Source organism: Triticum urartu, unplaced genomic scaffold (assembly GCF_056163025.1).
Source record: "Triticum urartu cultivar PI428250 unplaced genomic scaffold, HENAU_Tu73 scaffold2, whole genome shotgun sequence".
NCBI lineage: Eukaryota > Viridiplantae > Streptophyta > Magnoliopsida > Poales > Poaceae > Triticum > Triticum urartu.
Window position 1 is genome coordinate 14784813 of NW_028260368.1, and position 11681 is coordinate 14796493.

General features: G+C 38.1%; 3 non-coding genes across 3 annotated transcripts; 2 read left to right on the top strand and 1 right to left on the bottom strand.

Moving 5' to 3' along the window:
- The first annotated feature begins 296 nt into the window (after positions 1-296).
- Positions 297-369, top strand: TRNAT-UGU (transfer RNA threonine (anticodon UGU)). Its single transcript has one exon. It is a non-coding gene; the product is annotated as a tRNA-Thr (tRNA).
- A 1221-nt stretch (positions 370-1590) lies between these two features.
- TRNAS-GGA (transfer RNA serine (anticodon GGA)) lies at positions 1591-1677 on the bottom strand. Its single transcript has one exon. It is a non-coding gene; the product is annotated as a tRNA-Ser (tRNA).
- An 8617-nt stretch (positions 1678-10294) lies between these two features.
- On the top strand, positions 10295-10366 carry TRNAR-UCU (transfer RNA arginine (anticodon UCU)). Its single transcript has one exon. It is a non-coding gene; the product is annotated as a tRNA-Arg (tRNA).
- The last annotated feature ends 1315 nt before the right edge of the window (positions 10367-11681 follow it).

Here is an 11681-nt window from a genome sequence, read left to right on the forward strand (position 1 = left end):
TCTGACTCTATGTTCCCCTTAGTGAAATATTAATCCTCAAATTATTAACAAATAATAAAGTCTATAATGATCGAATGAAATACCAATAAATTCTATAATTTTATTTTTTAATATCCTATAGTTAAGCATATCAAGCTAACTTTATCTTTAAGAAGTTTTAGTATTTTTTTATTTTTATAAGTATAACTTCAAATTTAGAACTAGTTAATAGCTAAGATTAATAACTAATATCTGAGATTTTACGGATTTCCTATACTATACCTATTTCTATTTGTTACACTATTTCCGTTATGTAAGCCCACTTAGCTCAGAGGTTAGAGCATCGCATTTGTAATGCGAGGGTCATCGGTTCAAATCCGATAGTCGGCTTTTTTTTCTCTATCGATGTTCTACGAACAAGAATCTCTTTTTTTCCGAATTAAATGGAGAATCCAGGATCTTTTATGTTTTTTACCTTACAATTTTGCTAGATACAAAACAATAAAATAAATAATATATATACAAAAAAAAAAGATTTTGATGAAATTCCATTTTTTGGGGTACTTTAGTTGATTTTACTCTGTTTATCCTGTAGTTTAATTCAGTTTTAATTTCGATGTATTCTGTAATGTAAATACAATGAAATTAATTGTGTAAAATGAAATTTCAATAAAATAAAAAAAGGAGTCTTCATGTCCCGTTATCGAGGACCTCGTTTAAAAAAAAATACGCCGTCTGGGAGCTTTACCAGGACTCACTAGAAAAACACCTAAATCCGGAAGTAATCTTAAAAAAAAAATTCAATTCTGGGAAAAAGGAGCAATATCGTATTCGTCTTCAAGAAAAACAGAAATTGCGTTTTCATTATGGTCTGACAGAACGACAATTACTTAGATATGTACATATCGCTGGAAAAGCAAAAAGGTCAACAGGCCAGGTTTTACTACAATTACTTGAAATGCGTTTGGATAATATCCTTTTTCGATTGGGTATGGCTTCAACCATTCCTGGGGCCCGCCAATTAGTCAACCATAGACATATTTTAGTTAATGGTCGTATAGTCAATATACCAAGTTTTCGTTGCAAACCCCGAGATATTATTACTACGAAAGATAACCAAAGATCAAAAGGTCTGGTTCAAAATTATATTGCTTCATCGGACCCGGGGAAATTGCCAAAGCATTTGGCGATTGACACGTTGGAATATAAAGGACTAGTAAATAAAATCCTAGATAGGAAGTGGGTCGGTCTCAAAATAAATGAGTTGTTAGTTGTAGAATATTACTCTCGTCAGACTTGAACTTAACGAAAAAAGGAAAGGTTCATAGAATTTTCTTCCCCTTCCCCTTTCCCCGAACTAAATCGCCCTAAGACCATTACCATTAATTTGTATTTTCCCATCAACTAGCTAAAATTGATTAACCCTAGGATTAGGATCCTTTTTTCTTTTTTCCTCTATGTGTATTTTACATACCACAGTAATTTGCTATAGAGAATTTCTAATTTCTATTAAATCAAAATAAGATAATATAAGATATTATATTATTGCTGGAAAAAATTGTTATTTGATTTGATACATTGTGATCCTTAACGTTGATGAATTAAGAAAAACGGAAAGAGAGGGATTCGAACCCTCGGTAAACAAAAGTCTACATAGCAGTTCCAATGCTACGCCTTGAACCGCTCGGCCATCTCTCCTACATAACTTATTATGGAAAATAAACTGAGTGAATAGCGAGTTTTCTTATTCCTGCAGTACAGGTACAACCGCAACCACTCGGGGGTTCCATAGTTCTATTGGAAAAATTCCTTTTGATCTAAGTGGAAGGATACAGGATTTTTTACTAGAAATTGCGCTCGCTATAAAATAAAAGTTTTAATTTGGGTTTTCCCGCAACTAAAGAAAAAGAAAATGGAAGAATTCTTCTTATTGCATAATAAAATAAAGAAACCTTAGAATTCCGTTTGCATAAGATACGCTACACCATACTATCGAAATCAAAAATAGGGTATGAGACAATTAATAACTTTGAAAACACGAAATAGTTGATAACATAAGTTGTTGTTCAGAAATAGGAAAGTGGAATGAAATCCAGTCTTAGTCAAATATTTCATATCTCTTCGTGTCCAAGCAGAAGGAAAAGGATACAATTTGAGCTGAGCGGAAAATCCATATCTCTCTTATCCATTTAAAGCATATGGATTTAGAGTAGAGCATATGGATCAATCTATTTATAATTATAAGAATCGAATGTGTTTGTTTTTATGTTATTTTGTGAAGGAATGAAAACAATTCTATATAGAATGGGTTGGGAATTATGCCTAGATCCCGTGGAAATGGAAATTTCATTGATAAGACCTCCTCAATTGTAGCCAATATTTTATTGCGAATAATTCCGACAACCTCAGGAGAAAAAAAGGCATTTACTTATTATAGAGATGGTGCGATTTGACTCTTTTTTTTGCTTTTTTTTAGCCCTACCTATACCTCAGTCTTACGAAAAAGAGAGGGGGGTTGGCATAGAGAGAACCAAATTTGTAAAGCAAACAAACCCCACGCTTCGGGAAGGTGAGGCGAACTAACAATTCCTTCCGTCGTGTATCCTCGATTGATGCGGCTTCAGATACTTCAATTGTAGATTTGAGTATTGAGCGAAAGGTTACACCTACAGGATATGGTATGGTATGGATTACAGGCCAATCCTACTCTATTAGTATCCGTAGGCAGCATAGGGGAGAAAAGCACTACACCTAGAAATAGGAATCAACAAGAGAAAAACTTTGTTAGAAATTACCCCTTTCCTGATCGGTATCAGGGCTGGGAAGAATGGTTGGGATAACAAACAACCATCAGGTTTGTACTTTGGATACCCCTATAACCATCAAAGATCGTTGAAGTAGCTAATTCCTCTAAATAGGAGGCGTTGAGAACAAAGAAATTATTGGAGCTATCGTTTTCCTCTAGCATTAATAGAATTCATTGGTGTTAAGAAAAACCTCTTGTGGGAAGGTTGGCTAGAGATTTCTTGGAAAAATACCAGCCCCTTTCGGTTCATAATGAGACGGGACTAATTCTATTTTGATTCTATAGATTATTTCGCTTAGTACTATTATGTACAGAAGGGAGGAGCCGTATGAGATGAAAACCTCATGTACGGTTTTGGAACGGAGATTTTTTGAATAGAATGAACGACCGTAACGGATGTTGGCTCAATCCGAAGGAAATTATGCGGAAGCTTTGCAAAATTATTATGAAGCTACGCGACTAGAAATCGATCCCTATGATCGAAGTTATATACTCTATAACATAGGCCTTATACACACAAGCAATGGAGAGCATACAAAGGCTTTGGAATATTATTTCCGGGCACTAGAACGAAACCCCTTCTTACCGCAAGCTTTTAATAATATGGCCGTGATCTGTCATTACGTGCGACTATCTCCACTATAGAAAGAAAAAAAAAAAGAGAGGATCAAATTTTCTAGTAAATACTAGAAAAAAAGGGCTTTCTACATAGGGATCGTAAAAACAACGATTTTTCCCTATCAGCTGTAGGAAGGAAGGACACTTCACGAGAATCAAAAAACGAAGAAAGTATGGCCTATACTACTACTCTATGGATAAAGTTTCTCAAATTGATAGAGAAAGCACCGTAAAGATCAATTAGTGAGCGACTGGGTCGATACAACTAAAAAAAACTGCTTACTTATCCCATGATATGGGGCAAAATTTAGGAATCCGCTTATGTAATAGAGCCGATCCACTAAGGGATTAAGCAGCGGTGTAGTATCAGATCCCAAAGATAGTAAGTTCTTTTTTCTTTCTTATGGAAAAAAGTCTTTTTCAAGGATTCTATAGAGATTTCATATATGAAACCGGGATAGTTACCTCTCAGAAAATTTGAACGAAGGCTCTATATCTATCTATGCTTCATTCTTCTGAAGGTGGGAAAAAAGATCAAACTGATTATTGATAAAAATTAGGGTTTGAAACTTAGGTAATTAATTTCTTCTGCTTAACCCAAGAACAAATTGGATCGATTTTTGATAAATCGAATTCAGTTAAGATAGGGGAAATTCAGATAGCAATTTCTGAGCCGTATGAGGTAGGAAACTCTCAAGTACGGTTCTAAGGGAAGGAACTTCCTATTCCGACCGAGGAGAACAGGCCATTCTACAGGGTGATTCGGAAATTGCGGAAGCTTGGTTTGATCAAGCTGCTGAATATTGGAAACAAGCTATAGCGCTTACTCCGGGAAATTATATTGAAGCACAGAACTGGTTGAAGATTACGAAGCGCTTTGAATTTGAATAAGACCATGCTCCTTCTTTTTCATAAAATGGGTGGTTTGGTTGTTGATCCATTAATCAAATAAATTAGGTCGTAAGATCGAATCAAGAATTTCATTATATCCATTTCTTATACCTTCTATTTTATATGATATTTCATAAGAATAAACCATAGGGATAGGGTCTAGAATAGAAGTAATAAAGTGAATAAAAAGAGGGGGCAATCTAAATATTGCTAATATATTAGGACCATCTTATTAATAATTCTAATGAGTTATCTTGGAATTTAGAATCAAATAAAAAAACCCTATATTATGCTCAAGGAAAGTAGATATAGATAGGAGCTTATGCCCTCAAAAAAAATACACTAGTTTCTTAAATTAAAAATAAAAAAGATTTTTTTCTTACGTCGAGAAATATTTGTTTTTCAAGATAAACAATGTCCGTTAGGCACCTAATCTTTATGTCATAATAGACCCGAACACTTGCCTCGGATTGACTTCAATATATAATTGCTCCAGTGAATAACTAAAAAAAAAATAGAAGGATGGTAGATAGTAAAGAAAAGAACTAATCACAATATCTATCTTTCAAAATCTATCTTTCAAAATCTATCTTTCAAAATATATATCTTTCAAAGATTCACTAAAAAGACAGTTGGCGGGTCTCTTTGTATGTCTTGTCCGGAAAGAGGAGGACTTAATGATTATTCGTTCGCCGGAACCAGAAGTAAAAATTGTTGTGGATAGGGATCCTGTAAAAACATCTTTTGAGGAATGGGCCAGACCCGGCCATTTCTCAAGAACACTAGCTAAGGGCCCTGATACTACCACTTGGATCTGGAACCTACATGCTGATGCTCACGATTTCGATAGTCATACTGGTGATTTGGAGGAGATTTCTCGAAAAGTCTTTAGTGCTCATTTCGGGCAACTTTCCATTATCTTTCTTTGGTTGAGTGGCATGTACTTTCATGGCGCCCGTTTTTCCAATTATGAAGCATGGCTAAGTGATCCTACTCACATTGGACCCAGTGCTCAGGTAGTTTGGCCTATAGTAGGGCAAGAAATATTGAATGGTGATGTAGGCGGGGGTTTCCGAGGAATCCAAATAACCTCTGGTTTTTTTCAGCTTTGGCGAGCATCTGGAATAACTAGTGAATTACAACTCTATTGTACTGCAATTGGTGCATTGATTTTTGCAGCGTTAATGCTTTTTGCTGGTTGGTTCCATTATCACAAAGCCGCTCCCAAATTGGCCTGGTTCCAAGATGTAGAATCCATGTTGAATCACCACTTAGCGGGATTATTAGGACTTGGGTCTCTTTCTTGGGCGGGGCACCAAATTCATGTATCTTTACCAATTAACCAATTTCTTGACGCTGGGGTGGATCCTAAAGAGATACCACTTCCTCATGAATTTATCTTGAATCGGGACCTTTTGGCTCAACTTTATCCTAGTTTTGCCGAAGGAGCAACCCCTTTTTTCACTTTAAATTGGTCCAAATACGCAGAATTTCTGACTTTTCGCGGAGGACTAGATCCAGTAACCGGTGGTCTCTGGCTGACCGATATTGCGCACCATCATTTAGCTATTGCTATTCTTTTCCTAATCGCAGGTCATATGTATAGGACCAATTGGGGTATTGGCCATGGACTTAAAGATATTTTGGAGGCTCACAAGGGCCCATTTACAGGACAAGGCCATAAGGGTCTTTATGAAATCTTAACAACGTCATGGCATGCTCAATTATCTCTTAACCTAGCTATGCTAGGCTCTACAACCATTGTTGTAGCTCATCATATGTATTCTATGCCTCCCTATCCATACCTAGCTACTGACTATGGTACACAACTTTCCTTGTTCACACACCACATGTGGATTGGCGGATTTCTAATAGTCGGTGCTGCTGCACATGCAGCAATTTTTATGGTAAGAGACTATGATCCAACTACTCGATACAACGATCTATTAGATCGCGTCCTTAGACACCGCGATGCAATCATATCCCACCTTAACTGGGTATGTATATTTCTAGGTTTTCACAGTTTTGGCTTGTACATTCATAATGATACCATGAGTGCTTTAGGCCGTCCACAAGATATGTTTTCGGATACTGCCATACAATTACAACCTATCTTTGCTCAATGGGTACAAAATATCCATGCTACTGCGCCTGGCGTAACAGCTCCTGGTGCAACAACAAGTACTAGCTTAACGTGGGAGGCGGCGAGTTAGTAGCAGTAGGTGGCAAAGTGGCTTTGTTACCTATTCCATTAGGAACCGCAGATTTTTTAGTCCATCACATTCATGCATTTACCATACATGTGACTGTATTAATACTTTTGAAAGGTGTTTTATTTGCTCGGAGTTCCCGTTTGATACCCGATAAAGCAAATCTAGGTTTTCGCTTTCCTTGCGATGGGCCTGGCCGAGGGGAACATGTCAAGTATCCGCCTGGGATCATGTTTTCTTAGGTTTATTCTGGATGTACAATGCAATTTCGGTAGTCATTTTCCATTTCAGTTGGAAAATGCAGTCGGATGTTTGGGGTACTATAAGTGATCAAGGGGTGGTAACTCATATTACAGGGGGAAACTTTGCACAGAGTTCCATTACGATTAATGGGTGGCTTCGAGATTTCTTGTGGGCACAGGCATCGCAAGTCATTCAGTCTTATGGTTCTTCATTATCTGCATATGGTCTTTTTTTCTTAGGTGCTCATTTTGTCTGGGCCTTCAGTTTAATGTTTTTATTCAGCGGCCGTGGTTATTGGCAAGAACTCATTGAATCTATCGTTTGGGCTCATAACAAATTAAAAGTTGCTCCTGCTACTCAGCCTAGAGCCTTGAGCATTATACAAGGACGCGCTGTAGGAGTAACCCATTACCTTCTGGGTGGAATTGCCACGACATGGGCATTCTTCTTAGCGAGAATTATTGCAGTAGGATAGTGGCTAGGAGGATTTGAAAGGCATTATGGAATTAAGATTTCCCAGTTTAGCCAAGGCTTAGCTCAGGACCCCACTACTCGTCGTATTTGGTTTGGTATTGCTACCGCACATGATTTCGAAAGTCATGATGATATTACTGAAGAACGTCTTTATCAGAACATTTTTGCTTCTCACTTTGGGCAATTAGCAATAATCTTTCTATGGACGTCCGGAAATCTGTTTCATGTAGCTTGGCAAGGAAATTTTGAATCATGGATACAGGATCCTTTACACGTAAGACCTATTGCTCATGCGATTTGGGATCCTCATTTTGGTCAACCCGCTGTGGAAGCCTTTACTCGAGGAGGTGCTGCTGGTCCAGTGAATATTGCTTATTCTGGAGTTTATCAGTGGTGGTATACAATAGGATTACGCACCAATGAGGATCTTTATACTGGAGCTCTTTTTCTATTATTTCTTTCTACGCTGTCCTTAATAGCGGGTTGGTTACATCTACAACCCAAATGGAAACCAAGCCTTTCGTGGTTCAAAAACGCGGAATCTCGTCTCAATCATCATTTGTCAGGACTTTTCGGGGTAAGTTCTTTGGCTTGGACAGGACATTTAGTTCATGTTGCTATTCCCGCATCCAGGGGGGAGTACGTTCGATGGAATAATTTCTTAGATGTATTACCCTATCCCCAGGGGTTGGGACCCCTTTTGACGGGTCAATGGAATCTTTATGCCCAAAACCCTGATTCGAGTAATCATTTATTTGGTACCGCTCAAGGAGCGGGAACTGCCATTCTAACTCTTCTTGGGGATTCCATCCACAAACACAAAGTTTGTGGCTGACCGATATGGCTCACCATCATTTAGCTATTGCATTTATTTTTCTCATTGCCGGTCACATGTATCGAACTAACTTCGGAATTGGGCACAGTATTAAAGATCTTTTAGAAGCGCATACTCCTCCGGGGGGTCGATTAGGGCGTGGGCATAAGGGCCTTTATGACACAATCAACAATTCGATTCATTTTCAGTTAGGTCTTGCTCTAGCTTCTTTAGGGGTTATTACTTCCTTAGTAGCTCAACATATGTACTCTTTACCTCCTTATGCATTCATAGCACAAGACTTTACTACTCAAGCTGCTTTATATACTCATCACCAATATATTGCAGGGTTCATCATGACAGGGGCTTTTGCTCATGGAGCTATTTTTTTTCATTAGGGATTACAATCCGGAACAGAATGAGGATAATGTATTGGCAAGAATGTTAGACCATAAAGAAGCTATCATATCTCATTTAAGTTGGGCTAGCCTCTTTCTAGGATTCCATACCTTGGGCCTTTATGTTCATAACGACGTCATGCTTGCTTTTGGTACTCCAGAAAAGCAAATCTTGATCGAACCTATATTTGCCCAATGGATACAATCTGCTCATGGCAAGACGACATATGGGTTCGATATACTCTTATCTTCAACGAATGGCCCCGCTTTCAATGCGGGTCGAAGCCTATGGTTGCCCGGATGGTTGAATGCTGTTAATGAGAATAGTAATTCGCTTTTCTTAACAATAGGACCTGGGGATTTCTTGGTTCATCATGCTATTGCTCTAGGTTTGCATACAACTACATTGATTTTAGTAAAGGGCGCTTTAGATGCACGCGGTTCCAAATTAATGCCAGATAAAAAGGATTTTGGATATAGTTTTCCTTGTGACGGCCCAGGGCGCGGCGGTACTTGTGATATTTCTGCTTGGGACGCATTTTATTTGGCAGTTTTCTGGATGTTAAATACCATTGGGTGGGTTACTTTTTATTGGCATTGGAAACATATCACATTATGGCAGGGCAACGTTTCACAATTTAATGAATCCTCCACTTATTTGATGGGATGGTTAAGAGATTACCTATGGTTAAACTCTTCACAACTTATCAATGGATATAATCCTTTTGGGATGAATAGTTTATCGGTATGGGCGTGGATGTTCTTATTTGGACATCTTGTTTGGGCTACTGGATTTATGTTCTTAATTTCCTGGCGGGGGTATTGGCAGGAATTAATTGAGACTTTAGCATGGGCTCATGAACGCACACCTTTAGCTAATTTAATTCGCTGGAGAGATAAGCCCGTGGCTCTTTCCATTGTGCAAGCAAGATTGGTTGGATTAGCTCACTTTTCCGTGGGTTATATATTCACTTATGCAGCTTTCTTGATTGCCTCAACATCAGGCAAGTTTGGTTAATTTAGTTTGTTTTTTTGTACTGTATCAGCACCTAGTTCATTACTCTTGATAGAGAGGGAGGATCTGCCTTTTTAGATTTCTTTTTCTATTTATTTTTCCATCTAGGATTAGAACCGTATACTTGGTAATAATAGCAACGACACATTATGGCAAAAAAAAGTTTGATTCAGAGGGAGAAGAAGCGGCAGAAATTAGAACAGAAATATCATTTGATTCGTCAATCTTTAAAAAAAAAGATAAGAAGCAAAGTTTCTCCCTTGAGTTTGAGTGAAAAAACGAAAATGCGAGAAAAATTGCAATCCCTACCGCGTAATAGTGCACCTACACGCCTTCATCGACGTTGTTTTTTGACCGGAAGACCTAGAGCTAACTATCGACATTTTGGGCTATCCGGACACGTACTTCGAGAAATGGTTTATGAATGTTTGTTACCGGGTGCAACAAGATCCAGTTGGTAAGGATAAAATACCCTTTCGTATTTGTATGGATTTCTGGAATTGATAATCATAGAGGAGCCCTCTTTACCATTCTGTATAAATGGACTATTCTATTTGTATAGATATTGGTAGAGGGGCGTATCCAACCCTCTTTTATCCACTAGTTACCCCTCTTTAGTTTAAGAGTATAGAGCAGTTTGGTAGCTCATAAGGCTCATAACCTTGGGGTTGCGGGTTCGATTCCCACTACCGCCTCCATACTCCTTCTTTATGATATATGCATGATATAATATATACATCATGCATTTGTATCTGGATTTTTTGATTTCCTAAAAGAGTTTTGGTCTAACAGTTTTTTCTCGGAAGAAGCAAAAAAATAAAAGAAAGAATAAAATATGAAAGAAAAGCGTCCATTGTCTAATGGATAGGACAGAGGTCTTCTAAACCTTTGGTATAGGTTCAAATCCTATTGGACGCAATCTTATTTCTATCTATTCTTTAAATAACTATACTAAACTAAAAACAAAGAAAACTTTTTTGCATGATTCAAATGAAAAAGCTTTCTCAACGATTCCTATTCTACTAACAAGAGTAGACATGCAAAATTTATTTGTTACTGAAGAGAAAACCGTTCCAGCTGTTCCTGAATAGCTTCCTTCAAAAGGATTTCCGCTTGCTCGGTGAATGTCTTGCTAGAAGATATAATTTCTTGGAATTGAGGTTTAGTATCTTTTAGATGTTTACGTAACTCATCCAGAAATTTATTTACCTGTTCAATTTCTAACGAATCAAGATATCCTCTTGTTCCGGTATAAATAGTAGCTATCTGCTCTTCCACTGGGAGAGGATTTGCCTGGGATTGTTTAAGCAATTCCCTTAATCGTCGACCCCTTGCCAATTGATTCTGACTTGTTTTATCGAGAGCAGAGGCGAATTGTGCAAAGGCTTGTAACTCTGCGAATTGCGCTAGTTCCAATTTTGATTTGCCAGCTACTTGTTTCATGGCTTTAATTTGAGCCGCGGATCCTACTCTGGAAACAGAAATACCCACATTAATAGCGGGTCGAATTCCGGCATTGAATAGATCCGCAGATAAGAATATTTGTCCATCTGTAATGGAGATTACATTAGTAGGAATATAGGCGGAAACGTCTCCAGATTGAGTCTCAACTATTGGTAAAGCGGTCATACTTCCTTCGCCTAAAAGAGAATTTAATTTAGCGGCTCTTTCTAAAAGGCGTGAATGCAAATAAAAAACATCCCCTGGATAAGCCTCACGTCCGGGAGGTCTTCTTAATAGAAGGGACATTTGGCGATAAGCTTGTGCCTGTTTGGAGAGATCATCATAAATTATTAAAGTATGCCGTTCGCGGTACATAAAATACTCAGCCAGGGCTGCTCCCGTATAAGGAGCGAGGTATTGTAATGTAGCAGGTGAATCCGCCATTTCAGCTACTACAATAGTGTATTCCATGGCCCCCTCCTCATGGAAAGTAGTTACTACTTGAGCTACGGAGGATGCTCTTTGACCGATAGCTACATAAACACATATTACACCTTGCCCTTTTTGATTGAGAATTGTATCTGTGGCTACTGCTGTTTTGCCAGTCTGTCTGTCCCCAATAATTAACTCTCGCTGACCGCGCCCTATAGGGATCATCGAATCGATAGCAATAAGCCCTGTTTGAAGAGGTTCGTATACGGAACGCCTGGAAATTATACTTGGAGCAGGAGATTCAATTAAGCGAGATTCGGAAGCTATAATTTCGCCTTTCCCATCAATAGGTTTAGCC